Below are 15232 nucleotides of genomic sequence, written 5' to 3' on the forward strand. Positions count from 1 at the left end.
GGGGATCGAACCGTGATCCTTCATTGGCTAGCGCTTGCAAGGCAGACACCTTACCTCTAGTGCCACCTCACCGGTCCCAATTGATTCTAGACATGTTTTTTTTTTTTTTTTTGCGGGGGGGGGGGGGCACACCCGGCAGCGCTCAGAGGTTACTCCTGGCTATCTGCTCAGAAATAGCTCCTGGCAGGCACGGGGGATCATATGGGACGCTGGGATTCGAACCAACCACCTTAGGTCCTCGATCGACTGCTTGCAAGGCAAACACCCCTGTGCTATCTCTCCGGCCCCTTGTGTCTACTGCTTTCTAACACAACTTAGAGCCACCGCTCTGATTCCAGATCTTTTTTAGGTTCACTTTTGTTCAAATGTCTGTCCTTGTGAGATCAAGGGATCCTGGGGGATCCCTCGCCTCAGCTCGGCACCCGAATAGTCCACGAACTGCCGTGCTTGTGGAACTGAACTGTATTTTCCTGCTCCCCTGCCCCTGTTAGGCCTGCAGATGCTTTAATTGTTTCTCCAAATTGTCCCTGCGCGGGTGTGGGGTGGGGTGGGGTGGGGTCCTGGCTCTTGGTCGGCTTTCCAGCTTTTGTGGAGATTGGGTCTTGTGGGATTGAGGATTGTTACCTGATCTTTTCATTGATATCAGGGTTAAAGATGAGAGAAGGGTCTTTGAAAACAGAAGCCGGGGTGAACTTGCGACTGCCAAATGTGTGGGGTGGGCATGGCAACCTGATGTTTGGCTTCCTGTGCTCGGCTATTAATTGAGTGCACGTGTGCGTGTGTGAAAGCGCCTTTGTGATGGCGTGGAGGGACCGAGGGGACGCCCATAAGGAAGAAGGGCCATTAGAACTCCCGTGTTTCCAGTTCATCGGAGCGATCTGTGCAGCTCCCCTTTCTAGTGCTGCTGAAGTGTGGCAGTTAGTCTTTGTCACAACCTGTGGACCAGGCCCAGGTCCCAGCGAGGGACCTTCAGCTTTCCTTCTCAACCGGTGGATTTCATCGGGTGTTACAGCTCGTGTTTTTTTTTTTTTTTAATATGGAATGCTTGACGAATTTGTGTGTCATCCTTGCGCAGGGGCCATGCTAATCTTCTCTGTATCATTCCACTTTTAGTATATGTTTGCTGAAGCGAGCACATTACGGCTCGTTTTTAGGGAGTCTAGAACTAAACTGAATGGAGGCCTCTCACAAAATAGCTTTGTTTTTCTTTCAGACTGTTCGTTCATTGGGTTGCTCAGAAACAAGCTTGATCTGGTTCTTGTAAATCTCAGCTTTGGAACTAGATTTATGAAAATGTGTTTTACAGGAGACATCACTAGTCTTTGTTCTTCTCACAGCATCTGATTTGTTGAGCAGCCTTGAGACTATCCTTGCTAGTTGAGGGGAGAGAGAGAAGAGAGAGAGAGTGAGTGAGAAGGGAGAGAAAAAGCAGAGGAGAAAGGAGCAGAGAGGGGAGGGAGAGAACGAGAGAGAGAAGAGAGAGAACAAGAGAGAGCATAAGAGAGAGGTCAGAGCGAGAGAGAGGAGGAGAGGGAGATGGAGATGGAGATGCCAAGGTGGTGCTCTGAGAACCTTGCTGGTGACGAAACCCAGGGATTCTAATGCCATGCAGCTGCTCCAACCCTTTAAGCCTGGATCGGTCCTTCCCCCCACGAGAGAACAAGAGAGAGCACAAGAGAGAGGACAGAGTGAGGGAGAGGAGAGGGAGAGGGAAAGAGAGGAGAGAGAGAGGGAAGGAGAGGAGAGGGAGAGGGAAGGAGAAGAGAGGGAGAGGGAAGGAGAGGAGAGGAGAGGAGAGGAGAGGAGATGAGTGGGGAGGGGAGAGGAGGAGAGAAGAGAGGAGAGAGAGAAGAGAGAGGAGGAGATGGAGATGCCAAGGTGGTGCTCTGAGAACCTTGCTGGTGATGAAACCCAGGGATCCTAATGCCATGCAGCTGCTCCAACCCTTAACCCTTTAAGCTTGGATTGGTCCTTCCCCCCACCTCCTTTCCTTTACCCAGATTCACCAGGAGTGACCCTTGAAGCAGAGTCGGGAGTGAGCCCCCAAGCAAACAAAAAGAAATGAGAGTCAGTAAGATCTCTTTCTCTGCTGTGCCCGGCACTTACTGACGTGGCTAGAAATTTCCGTTGAGAATTCAGAGTACAGCACACAAGATAAATACCACTTGGGAAGTAGATGGCATTTTGACATTGCTAAATGATAATGGTTAAAGACCAATTTTTCCTGATGTGGAAACTGAGCCTTTGAAGTTCAGACTTCCACAGGGTATATTCAGTCATAATACTTGGGGTTTTTTAGAGACAGCAGTTCCCAGATAACAACTTGGCGGGTAGGGTTCCCCCCCACATAGGACTGATTCTTTGGTTTCGTCTCTGCCGAAGAAAAGAGATTTTGCAGTGAGTGTTGGATATTTTATTCCAGGCATGTGGTTTCTGAGGCGGCACACTGTTTATTTTTCTTTCTGGCTGCATCGATTTAGTCAGATCCTAATTGGAAATACCACAAGCAAAGCATGATTTATGGTGAGGGCTAGGCAGGCGTGTATAGCTGTGGGACTCTCAGCCTTGGGGTTTGGAGTGGGGGTTGGCGGGGGATGATGTTGAAGCTGCAGTGGCAGAACCTGCAGATGTGGTCTGGGGGCCCCCATGGGGCTTGAATGTGGCCTCCAGCTATGGCTTGAGTTGGAACACTGGGAACAGAGGCTCATGGGAAGTTCTTCCAATGGCTTATTTTGAGCAATTTTTTCCTCTGCAAATTGGCAGCAGCTTAGAGGAGGGGCCGTGGATTGCTGCCTGCCAGAATGGTGGCCAGAGTAGATCTACACAGGTTGAATTTAGGGATTTGTTTCTGAGACGTGAGGCTTGTCCCGAGTCAAGTGGACTTGGGTGCTGTTTTCCTGGAAGTTGGGGTTGGGGTCCCAGTTCTTTTGGCCTGTTGTGAGGCAGGTGGAGAGGCAGCTGGAGGGTGAGCAAAGCTGCCTGGAGACAGTTCCGAAGGCCTGTGTGTGTGTATGTGTGTGTGGGGCTCTTACACGGGCACATTCATAGCCGCAGCTTTTCTTTCCTCCTTCTTCCTGGTCTTCTCCATCTCCTTTTGAATTTTGCAGTTCAGTGCTCCACAGATTACTGAGGAGGAGGGTGGATAATTTATTTCAGGGAGAAGCCAAAGTGAGAGATCTTTGTTTAGCTCCTTGTCCCCTCCCCTTCCGACCAGAGAATCTGCAAATGAAATTGCTTAGCCCCTCATCAGACTGGCTTGTCCCTGATAAGAGTCCTTTCGACCCTGGTGTTTTTGTTTTTTTGTTTGGGTCACACCCGGCAGCGCTCAGGGGCTACTCCTGGCTCTACACTCAGAAATCTCCCCCGGCAGGCTAGGGGAACCTTGTGGGATGCCAGGATTCAAACCACCGTCCTTCTGCATGCAAGGCAAACTCCCTACCTCCATGCTATCTCTCCTGCCCCAAGACCCTGTTCTTTGACTCTGTTCTTCAACAGCTTTCACCTGTTGTTTCTAGGCTTCCTGGGTCTGGGTCCCTGGAGGATCTTGCCATTGAAAAAAGTAAAAACTGGGGCTGGAGCGGTGGCACAGATCAGTAAGAGCCTTGTGGCTCTAGCCAAGGACGGACTACAGTTCAATCCCCCGGTGTCCCATATGGTCCCCTAAGCCAGGAGTGATTTCTGAGCACATAGCCAGGAGCAACCCCTGAGCGTCACCGGGTATAACTCAAAAAAGAAAAAAAAGAAAAAAAAAAAAGAAAAAAAGCAAGAACTGGCAAACCTGAAGAAGTGTTGTGTGGTTCTCAGCTCCCACCCGCAACACTTTGTCCATTGGCTAGTACTTCATACACGCTTCAGGAGAACTATTATTGTCCGTGGCAAACACAGTAGGTTTGGGGAACTTCTCTGGGAACTTCAGGCCTTATTGTGCTCCCTGTCTACGTGGAGGCATTGGCAGAGTGTCTGGGGATCTGGGCGTTGGAAAGAGCAAGTGGGAGGTTTAGTGTGTGCCTTAACGCACCGAGTGAGGGCCCTCATTATTTTGCTTCTGTTATCTGATTCATGTGTCTGCTGTCCTTACACAGAAGGTACACAGAAGGTACTGGCTGCCTGGTTGTGTTATATTTCTTTTTTTTTTTTTTTTTTTTTTTTTTGGTTTTTGGGCCACACCCGGTGACGCTCAGGGGTTACTCCTAGCTATGCGCTCAGAAGTCGCTCCTGGCTTGGGGGACCATATGGGACGCCGGGGGGATCGAACCGCGGTCCGTCTCCTAGGCTAGCGCAGGTAAGGCAGGCACCTTACCTCGAGCGCCACCGCCCGGCCCCGTGTTATATTTCTACTTGCAGTCATAGTGTGACTTGCAACTTCTGAGGTGCTGATTTGGCTCATTTCGATTGCCCTAGCTCTGAGATGATGGAGCTCATAGTTCAAGTGTCTGTGTGGGGACTTTAGAAGTTCACTTTTTTTGTCAGCTAACTCCATTCCCCAGCAAACCGTAAACACATTTTTTGTCCTATTGCTTTTGGTTAATAGTTTTTTGTTTGTTTGTTTTTTGGTTTTTGGGTCACACCTGGCAGCGCTCAGGGGTTTCTCCTGGCTCTACGCTCAGAAATCACTCCTGGCAGGCTCGGGGGGACCATATGGGATGCTGGGATTCGAACCACGTTCTTCTACATGCGAGGCAAATGCCCTACTGCAGTCCAGCTAATAGGTTTTTAGTTACATGCAAGACTCAGTAGTCTTTTTTTTTGCTGGCCACACTTTGGTTTTGAGTTGGCTGTTTTACCGAGCTGGAGATAAATTGGTTCACTTCCAGACACTTTCACCTTCAGAAAGGTGCTTATTGGGGACTGTTGGCAATTTCGGAAGTCTGTGATGAACGATACCTGAGCATTGCCCAGCGCTTTCCTTAATGCTTACTTGGCATTTCTTGCTCTGAGTGTCATGCTGTTGGCTTTGCTTTTTTAATCCCAGGAAGCTTGTTTTAAGAATCCTTTATATTGGGGCTGGAGAGATAGCATGGAGATAAGGCATTTGCCTTGCATGCAGAAGGACGGTAGTTCGAATCCCAGCATCCTGTATGGTCCCCTGAGCCTGCCAGGAGCAATTTATGAGCATAGAGCTAGGAGTAACCCCTGAGTTCTGCCAGGTGTGGCCCCCCCCAAAAAAGGAATCCTTTATATTATTATTGTCTTAATCTTGGTGTAGGAATCGTTTCCCCTCTTCTGCATTTAGCTTTAACTATGACTTATTCTCTGTGGTGTTATTTTTATTAAAATTTTATTTTATACTTAAAAAACCTATTAATTGATTGATTGATTAATTTTTGGGTCACACCCAACGGCGCTCAGGGGATATTCCTGGCTCTGCACTCAGAAAATGCCCCTGGTAGGCTGGGGGGACCATATGGGATGCCGGAATTGAACACCAGGTCCCTCCTGGGTCAGTCGCATGCAAGGCAAATGTCCTACTGCTGTGCTATCTCTCAGCCCCTGTGGTGTTAGTTTTAGGCAAGTAGAAAACACTTCTTTGGTTTACTAGAATCCTAGAGCTTGAAAAAATTAAAAAAAAAGTTAACTTGATCAGCATCCTGTTTTAGGTAAGGAGGCTTTCTAATTCAGGGTGCCCAAGCTGCTGGCTACTAACTGCTTTTTTGGAGGCAGAAAAGGGCCATCCATGGTGCGTGGGGGCTGGGGGAGGCCGGTGTGGGAGCAGAGCTTCTAGTTCTGCTCTAGGCTTGCTCCTGGTGATGCTTAAAGGATTATCACCTCTCTGGCTCCTCTCCTGGATTTTCTTTTTCTTTTCTTTTTTTAGAAATGAAAATAGCTTTCTTTATGCCAAAATTATGTCAGATAACTTTGGACATTAGAATTAATTTTTTTATTTTTGTTTTGTTTTTTTTGGGTCACACCTGGCGGCGCTCAGGGATTCCTCCTGGCTCTGCGCTCAGAAATCGGGGGACCATATGGGGTGCTGGATTCGAACCACCATCTGTTCTGGATCAGCCTTGTGTAAGGCAAACACCTTTCCTTTATGCTATCTCTCCAGCCCAAGAATTAACTTTTTTAATTTATATTTTTATTTGGTTTTTGGGTCACACCCGACAGCATTCAGGGGTTACTCCTTGGCTCTGTGCTCAGAAATCACCCCTAACAGGCTCGGGGACCATATGGGATGCCAGGATTCTAACAGCTGTCCGTCCTGTGTTAGTGACGTGCAAGGCAAACACCTTACCACTGTGCTATCGCTCTGGTCCCAAGAATTTACTTTTTTTTTTTTTAACATTTCATTCTACTTTTTCATAAGCAAATGTTGTGACTCTAACAAAAAATCTGTTTAGTGACACGTCTCCCTTTCAATCCCTGTTTTCCATTCGTTCTTTCCTATCACTTAACAAATAACCATCATTGTTAGTTTCTTTTGTTATTCTTCCCCTTTTATTTTTTTTATATAAAGTGAGGTTACTTGGCATCATTTTTATTCACTCAGATGTTACTTTTATTTAAATTAAAAATATTTGAAAAAATTATTTGTGGTTGGAGAGATAGCACAGTGGTAAGGCATTTGCCTTACATGCGGCTGACCTGGAATGAACCCGGTTTGATTTCCGGCATCCCATATGGTCCTCTGAGCTTACCAGGAGCGATTTCTGAGCATAGACCCAGGAGTAACCCCTGAGCGCTGCTGGATGTGACCCCCCCAAAAGAAAAACCAAAAAAAATTTTTTTTTTTTGTTTCTGGGCCATAGTCAGCTGTGCTCTGAGGCCACTCCCCGTGTGGTTGGGGATTATCTGGGTTGCTGGGGATTGAATTTGAGTCAGTGGCATTCAGGGCAAATGGCCTACCCTTAAGTTTATCTTTTTGGCCATTTAGATGTTACTTTTTCAAGTATATGTATTTTAAAGTGTTTCTATTAGTGGTTTTATGAGAGATTTCTGTGCTGTTGTTTTTTGGTTTGTTTGACTTTTGGGTCATACCTAACAGAGTGCCCTGGGGCTACTACTGGTTCAATGCTGAGGATCATTCACTCTTGGGGGTGTTTCGGGATCGAGTGTGGGGCATTCAGTGTAGGGCATCACACTTGATCTTCTTTTCACACACAAAACATATGCTCCAGGATGATGGAGCAATAGTATAGTGGGTAGAGTACCTTGGCGTTGCATGTAACCAACCAAACCATTTCTGGGTAATCCCCCCTGTACTGGCAGGAGGGAATCTGTTTGTCGAGTCAGGCTTAAACTCAAGCCCTGAGCACACCTGGGTGTGACCATCCTCCAAACAAAACAAAACAAAACTAAAAACACCCCTTACACAAACGTTCTCCAGTTTCTAATCAGTCTCTGACCTCTGTGTTGTTTTTGGATCTGTCTTGCTTAGTGGGAAAAAACTTTTCAAGATTATTAAAAATAGAACTAGTGACATTGTGGACTAATAGACCTGGATTCCGGTTCCAGATTTTCCTCTTCAATACTGTGGTTTTTCTTTTTCTTTTTTTTTGTGTGTGGCCATATCTAGTGACGCTCAGGGATAACTAACTCATGGCTCTGCACTCAGGAATTACTCCCAAGTTGGCTGTGTGTAAGGCAAGCACCTTATTACTTCTGCCCCACTACTGAGTGATCTGATGACCTTTGGAAGCCTTAGCTGATTCTCTGGTGTTGTGTCCAATAGGATTATTAGAAAATGAAGAGAGGTAGGCATCGTGCTTTTATTCAGAGCCTAACACATAGTAGGCTTTCACTATATAACTGCCATTTTCTTATTATTACCCAGTCTTACTTCAGTGCTTTTTGAGTTCTTTAAAGGCAGAAGCAAACTCTTGACCTCTGTATCCCTGACTCAAGGCTAACAATATAAGAACTCTGTCAGGGGTAAAATAAACAAGCCATTCTTCATAAGTCAACTTTTAGAGGTCTCCTTAATACATAGACACATCCACATATGTGTGTGTGTGTGTATGTGTATTTTTTTTTTTTTTTTTTTTGGCTTTTAGACCATACCCGATGGTGCTCAGGGATTACTCCTGGCTCTGTGCTTAGAAATCACTCCTGGCCTGCTCCGGGGAACATATGGGATGCTGGGGATCGAACCAGGGTCAGCCCTATGCAAGGCAAATGCCCTACCTACTGTGCTATTGCCTCAGCCTCCATCCTTAATTTTTTTTGTTTGTTTTGTTTTTGGGCCCCACCCGGCAGTACTCAGGGGTTGCTCTTGACTCAGTGCTCAGAAATCGCTCCTGGCAGGCTCGGGGGACCATATGGGATGCCGGGATTCGAACCACCGACCTTTTTCATGCAAGGCAAACATGCTACTGCTGTGCTATCGCTCTGGTCCATCCTTAATAATTTTTGTTGCATTTTTTTGTAATCACCTTTAGGTTTACAGCATGGTGACTGACATTGCACTTCACACTCACTGACCATTCCATATCCTACAGTTTTTATGTGGTGCTTGGACTCAGGCCTGTATTCCCTGAGAAACCACCTCCAAAGGTAGCATTTCCCTAGAATGCAGATCAGTCTGTCTCTGCAAACTCGTATGTAACAAGTAACCTCAGTGGCAGATCAAATCTGACTTTACTTGCATGGTTCAACATAATTCACTGAACCCTGGAGCCTGAAGTTCTACATAGGTGTTTGCGTTTTGGCAGCCATGACTGCTGTTTCACGTAGACCCTTATGTTTGCAAAAACAGAATAAACACTCTTCTTCCTTGGGGGGTCTGGCTACTATAAGATTCAGATTTAACAGGAAGTAAGTAGATATGGTTAAACAAAGGGCTTCTGATTCAGATGCAGAATTATAGATTTTTTTTTTTTTTGGTTTTTGGGTCACACCCGACAGTGCTCAGGGATTCCTCCTGGCTCTACGCTCAGAAATCGCTCCTGGCACTCTCGGGGGACCATACGGGATGCCGGGATTCCAACAACCGTCCTTCTGCATGAAAGGCAAACACCTTACCTCCATGCTATCTCTCCGGCCCCAGAATTACAGATTTTAAGCTTCGACTTGATATCCTAGCTGAGTTAATTTGACAGACTTCTGCACATGAAGATAGGACATAAAATTGTGCACGTTTTAGAGTTGACTTACACAGTGGACCTTTGCTCCTCAAGCATATTATTACAGAGATGGAGGCAACATTCCGAGAATGAGCCTTTGTTAGTCTCATGTGCTTGATCAGGATGAATGGTTTTCCACTCTCTACTCCCACCTTCTTTGGATTTTTGGGCCACACTTTGTAGTGCTCAGAGCTTACTTCTGACTACACTCAGGGACCACTCCTGGAGACCATACAGGTTGCGAAAGATCAAAACCAGGTCAGCCGCCTGGAAGGCAAGTGCCTTACCACTGTACTTTTCTCTGCAGGTTTTACCTGAGAAATTTTTTTACTCATCTCCAGATTGATATGTCAATAAAGGAGGCGTACAAATCAAATATGTTAAAACACGTTTTTAAAAGTTACGTGATGGGGTTCAGGCCCAGAGCTTGAGAAGCTAGGCTACAGCCCAGTTCCACCCTCCACCACGCCGTGGTGTTAATCTCACCATACAATCTTTATGGTCCCTGGGCTTCCAGTGAGTGAATTAGCCCTGCTGGGGGTCTCTATGCCCCTGAGCAGTGAATAGAAGCTGCTGGGCACCAGATGCTGTCTTGTTCTCCCCCACTGCTTCTTCCTTCACACCCGGTGTTGGGTTTCCAGGCATTTGTGCAACCTGATCGTTGAAAGCTCAAGTCTTAGCAGTTGAGAGATAGGTTGGCCGGTGGATCAGGTTACCTCTGTGTTTCTGATAAGAGCCACAGATCCTGGCTAGTGGCTGCAGGGGGTTAGGGAGCTGTGGGGCCATCGCCCCTGCCCCGTAGGAATGGCCCTATGAATGTGTATCATTTTCAAGACATCAGGAATGCCCCCTCATGAGGTCCTACCAGCATCTTTGGAGAAGCTACTGTTTCAGAAGCAGATCTTGCCTAAGGGGACAAGTCAGGCATCTCGGGAAATGGTGGCACACTGGGGCAGCTCTGCCATGTGAATCATCAGTAGCAAACTACATGGGGCAAAACTTAGGAACAGAAACTGTGTTTTCTTACTCCAACACTGCGTTGAAACCCCAGCTGAAAAATGTTTTGAATCTGGGGGTTATAAGTACAGTGATGACCAAGACTTTTTTGTTCTTGCAGTGGGAAACTGGGTGTGCCCATGGGTCAATTTAATATAGTGTGCAGGGGCCAGAGTGATAGTCCAGCAGGTAGAGCATTTGCCTTGCACTCGACCAACCTGGGTTTGATCCCCGGCATCCCAGATGGTTGTCTGAGACTGCCAGGAGTGATTTTTTTTTTCTTTCTTTTTTTAAGCCTACAGCACCTGGTATTCCCAGGCGATCTCCCATCCAAGTACTAACCAGGCCCGACTCTGCTTAGCTTCCGAGATCAGACGAGATCGGGCGCATTCAGGGTGACATGGCCGTAGACTGGAGTGATTTCTGAGTGCAGCAGACAGAGCCAGGAGGTAACCCCTGAGCACTGCTGGTGTGGTTCCAAAAGACCACCCCCCCCCCCCAAATACTCTGCATATATCGGAGCAGTTATCCCACTGTACTAAAATCGTGGAGGGACCAGTTCTAACATCACATAAAGAAAACATTTTTATTTGGTGCCCTTTGGGCAAGTTCCTTAATTCTGTGCATGTGTTTTCTTGCTGTACAATGTGCATAATCTCATTCTTTCTCTCCTAGAAGGCTGAAGCATTGATCAAGCTTTAGTGCTTATGGATAGCTCCAGATAGGGCAGCTGTGTGTGTAGGGAGGAGGTGACCATCTTGGTTTTGGAGGTGGACTGTGCTGTCTTAGCAGCTAGGAGCACCTCCATTTCTGGTTTACTGGAAGCTAGGCTCTCAGCCTTACTATAAGGACATGCATTTCGTCCTTAAATAGCTATTTGCTTGTGAGTGTGAAACCTGAACGTGAGACCATCTCTTTTTCTTTTTGCATGCTACACCTGCCAACACTCAGGAATTACTCCTGACTCTGTATTCAGAAATTACTTCTGGCAGGCTTTGTGGGCCATATGGGATGCTGGGGATTGAACTCTGGTTGGCCGTGTGCAAGGCAAATGTCCTACCTGCTGTGCTATCACTTCAGCCATAGGAGAAACCATTTTGGTCGGAATCATCTGTTTGTCCTTCCTTCTCTCTCCCTCCCTGGGTAAAAGATAAAACTTGCTCATATTTTCATCACTCTCATTCAAGTAGTACTTTTACTACTCAATATCCGTTTGCTTGGTTACTCATTCATTTCACTACTTGTGACATGCTAGACCCTGGAGTGACAAGAGTTAAAGGCGTATAAAACCTATTGATATCACAGTGGATTGGTAAGGGTGTGGGTAGAGAAATAAGTACTCAGAATGCAGGGGAAAGGTGTTTGGTCATACCAGTTAGAATGTAAGATATACATGATCTGGAAGTTCCCATCACATTTCAGTACCCGGGATTTCTCCTCTCTCTGTAAGAATAAAAATCGGAGCACTCTTTGCGATAGCAAAAGGTTGGAAGCATCACACAGCTGCCTTTGACACGATGTCTGTGAACTAGATATAAAGTATAATGCAACTCCTGTGAAACAGATTGTTTGAAGCTGGAGAGCTGGTACAGTGGGGAGGTGATTGCCTTGCCTGTGGGTAGTGCAGCTTGGATCTCTAGTGCCACATATGGTCACCTGAACACAGCCCTGAGCACAGCCAGGTGTGGCCCAAGTTTCTCGCCCTTCTTAGGCATCTCTCCCCCGCCCCCCCTGAAAATATAATTGGACCAGAGATGTCTTGCAGTGTTTAGAGTGCTTGGCCTCCGTATGTGTATCCTGTTGATACAAGGAAAATCAGTCTTGAAGCCAAAGTGTGCCATTTCTGTTTGATTGTTTAATTAATTAGGTTTTAGGGTACAATGTGCAGTTGTGCACAGGGTGTACTTCTGGTTCTGCATTCAGGGATCACTCCTGGCAGTGGTAGGGCACTGGGGTTTGATCCCCGGCATCCCCAGGGTGCTGGGAATTGAACCAAGGTTGGCTGCATGCAAGGCAAGTGCTCTATTTGCTGTACTATCTCTTCTATTCCCACCAGTTCTATTTACTGTAAAGAAAAAGTAGTGACAGTGGTGGCACATGGTCATTTTAATTAAATTAGATAAAATGATAAGTTAAATTATTTATTTATTTTGGCCAGACCTGGTGGTGCTTTGGGGTTATCCATGGCTCTGCACTTGGCAGTCTGGAGAGACCATGTGGGGTGTTGGGGATTGAAACCCAGGTTGGCCCTGTGTGAGGCAAATGCCTTCCCCGTTGCCTTCAGCACATACATGGTCATTTTAATCTCTAACATTGTTTATTCACAGATATTTTATTTTCAGGATTTATATTTATTATTGATTGGGTCTTCTATTGATTTTGTTCTATTCTGTAGGGTTAAAACCTCTGACTTAATGAAAATGCTGGTGTGAAGAGGTGGGCCAGTGCAGAAATGATTGAAAGGGAAGTAATGCCTAGAAATTATTACTGTTAAATATAGATGTGAGACAACTCATTTAACGGTGCAGTGACAGAGAGCATCCTAAAAGCGAGTCAAGCTGAGGAGAGTCACGTCGTGACCGCTGGCCTATGCATCTGGCTTTCTTAAGAATTGCTTTCTTTCTAGAGAGACATTGTGGATGACTTGGATTTTTTTTCACACTGGCATGCTATGAATGAATGGTTTCGTTCATTCCAGGATCTGGAATGAACTGGTAGATAGAGGAGTGTCTCTACCTAGATAGGAATGGGTATAGTGTTTGGTGTAGTATTTTGTGGGGTGAGAAATGGCCACCCAAGTTGTGCTGAACTGGGACCACTTCCAGGGATACTTGGCCCACTGGAATGGCTGGTTTAATGGTTTAATGTTCATGTAGATGTGGCATTATGTGGCATTGCTGTGCCCTGGCAGTGCTTGGGGTCCTCCACTGTGGCTCTACGTGTGGTGCTGAGAGAGAGGGGGGGGGAGGGAGGGAGGGAGGGAGGGAATAAATAAATATCCAATTTTGGAGACTGCACTCCTGTCCTGATCTTGAGCCCTGAGTCCCCTTCCTGGGCGCTGAGTAGTTTTTCTATGAGGGCATCACACTGGAGGGGCTCTCAGCCAGCCGGGGAGCTGTGGGGACCAGGCACTCTGAAGGAGCTACAGCTGAGTACTGAGTTCTTGAGCAAAGGGAGGGAGGGCGGGCCAGGAGAGGGAGTGCCAGTGGGACTGTGCGGCTGGCATCAGAACTGGGGTGATTTTTCCATAGCGTCGGACCCTTTCTTTAGTGCTTCCTTCTCCCTGCCTTTCCCTTGCTGTCGCTTCCACTCTTCTTGTAGCCCAGTGGCTGATGCTGTTAGTAGGTAGAGCAGTAACATTGTCTATTCCTTTAAAAAAAAAGTTGGAAAAAACCAAGCAAATCTGCATTTGATTATGCTCGCTATAAAATTGTACTGCCTTCTAGCTGAAGTGCTTTTATTCTCCTTTCTTTTCTCAGCTGACCTCTAGCAGACGTTTTCCCCTCCACCATCTTTTTTGGGAAACAGTATGAGTGCTGCAGAGAAATAATTTGAACCTTATGGTTCATTTTGTTATAGTTAAATTTATGTGAAGCATTTTCTGCTCTACAGGCAGGCATGCCTTTTGCTCTTTGTGGCACTACATGCTCTCACGACTATGTTTTGGCCACCAGAGGCTTTTTGAAAAATTTCATGAATGTTTTAAGTGCTTAATTTTCCTGGTATGCTAGTGTAGGTAGGTGGCAGGTAGGCAAGTAAGTTCTGGTTTCCATGTTTCCAGCCTAGCAGTATATTTTGGTTGTGGCATTCCTCTGAAGGAGAAAGTCCCTCCTTTGAACTCGAAAGGGTTTGTTCTTTGAAGGCACTCAAAGACGAATTATTCTGGAATGTGCACCAAACCTGGTCAGATAATTCTGAGTTATGAGAGAAGGGTTGAAATAAACTTTTTCGGCTAAAAATAATTTTCTCTCCCAAGTGACCATAAAAGGCTGACTAGAAATGCTTTTAAGATTACTGTTCAAAGCTCCCATAAGCTAAAGGTCAAGGGAAAAAGCTTCGAACATATTTTGAGAAATGATGGCTCTGTTTGCTAAACTTATTGTTTCTCCACAATTACCTCGAGAGACAGGCGGGTGCGGAGTGTCCTGCCTGCCTTCTCTGCAGCAGGGCCCTGTGGATTGTGTGCCCTGGTGCTGGTGTTGGCATTGGTGTTGATATTAGTTATCCTTCCTTTGACCATGTTTTGGGGGGGTGTACTGCCTTTACCTTCTTTTTTAATTAATTAATTAATTTTTGGTTTTTGGGTCACACCCGGCAGCGCTCAGGGGGTTCCTCCTGGCTCTACGCTCAAAAAATCGCTCCCTGGCGCAGCTTGGGGGACCATATGGGGATGCTGGGATTTGAACCACCATCGTTATGCATGCAAGGCAAACACTACCTCCATGCTATCTCTCCGGCCCCTGCCTTTTTCCTTCTTATTGTAAACTTGGAGCTGTGAAAGGCATTAGGAGGGTGAATTGAAAAATGGGACATTGCAGCCTAAAGGGGATGGATAGACAGTTGTCTGTGCTAATGAATTACTTAAAAGTCCTGGGCTCCTGTTGCCCAGTCAATTTGCTCCCAGAAGTTTCGTCATTCTCTGCAAGGAGCCAGGTCTCCAATATCTGAAATGCCCTAGTTGTTGTTGCAGTCCTGGTTAGGGTGCTTCTGTCTTGTTTTCCCTCTGCACTGTGGGACGCAGAAGTGCTCCCATATGCAAGACGCCCTTCAGTAACATATTGCAAACCACCAGTGGCTAAAAGGAGAAAGTTTTCAGAAAGGGAGGGAGGGAGATGGAGAGGGAGAGGGACTGATCCAGAGGCAACGGCGAGGTTGGGGTGGGGGAAGCTGGATATCTGTGGTGGGAAATGTGCACTAGTGAAGGGGATGGGTTTTTGTACACTGTACGACTGAAAACTCCATCATGAAAGAACTTTGTAACCTGTGTATCTCATGGTGACTCAGTTAGGAAGTTTGTTTCTTTATCTAAAAGAAGCACTCACAGTCATGGGCAGCTCTTTTCAAAGGCAGCAGGGTGAATGATGAATTGCCATTGGAGTTGGTGTTTCGTACCTTAATTTTATATCCTCTCTATGCTTTGGCAATTAGCCAGTAGGCCTCCGCAGCAGTAATAGGCA

At 46.4% G+C, this 15232-nt stretch overlaps 1 protein-coding gene and 2 non-coding genes across 17 annotated transcripts in view; 1 reads left to right on the forward strand and 2 right to left on the reverse strand.

Annotated features, from left to right (window-relative positions):
• RBFOX2 (RNA binding fox-1 homolog 2) overlaps positions 1-15232 on the forward strand; it is a 270086-nt gene that overhangs the window by 10225 nt on the left and 244629 nt on the right. The window lies entirely within an intron of this gene.
• On the reverse strand, positions 1031-1134 carry LOC126007349 (U6 spliceosomal RNA). Its single transcript, XR_007494929.1, has one exon. It is a non-coding gene; the product is annotated as a U6 spliceosomal RNA (small nuclear RNA).
• LOC126008236 (5S ribosomal RNA) lies at positions 10349-10467 on the reverse strand. Its single transcript, XR_007495577.1, has one exon. It is a non-coding gene; the product is annotated as a 5S ribosomal RNA (ribosomal RNA).

This window comes from Suncus etruscus, chromosome 4 (assembly GCF_024139225.1).
Source record: "Suncus etruscus isolate mSunEtr1 chromosome 4, mSunEtr1.pri.cur, whole genome shotgun sequence".
NCBI classification, from domain to species: domain Eukaryota; kingdom Metazoa; phylum Chordata; class Mammalia; order Eulipotyphla; family Soricidae; genus Suncus; species Suncus etruscus.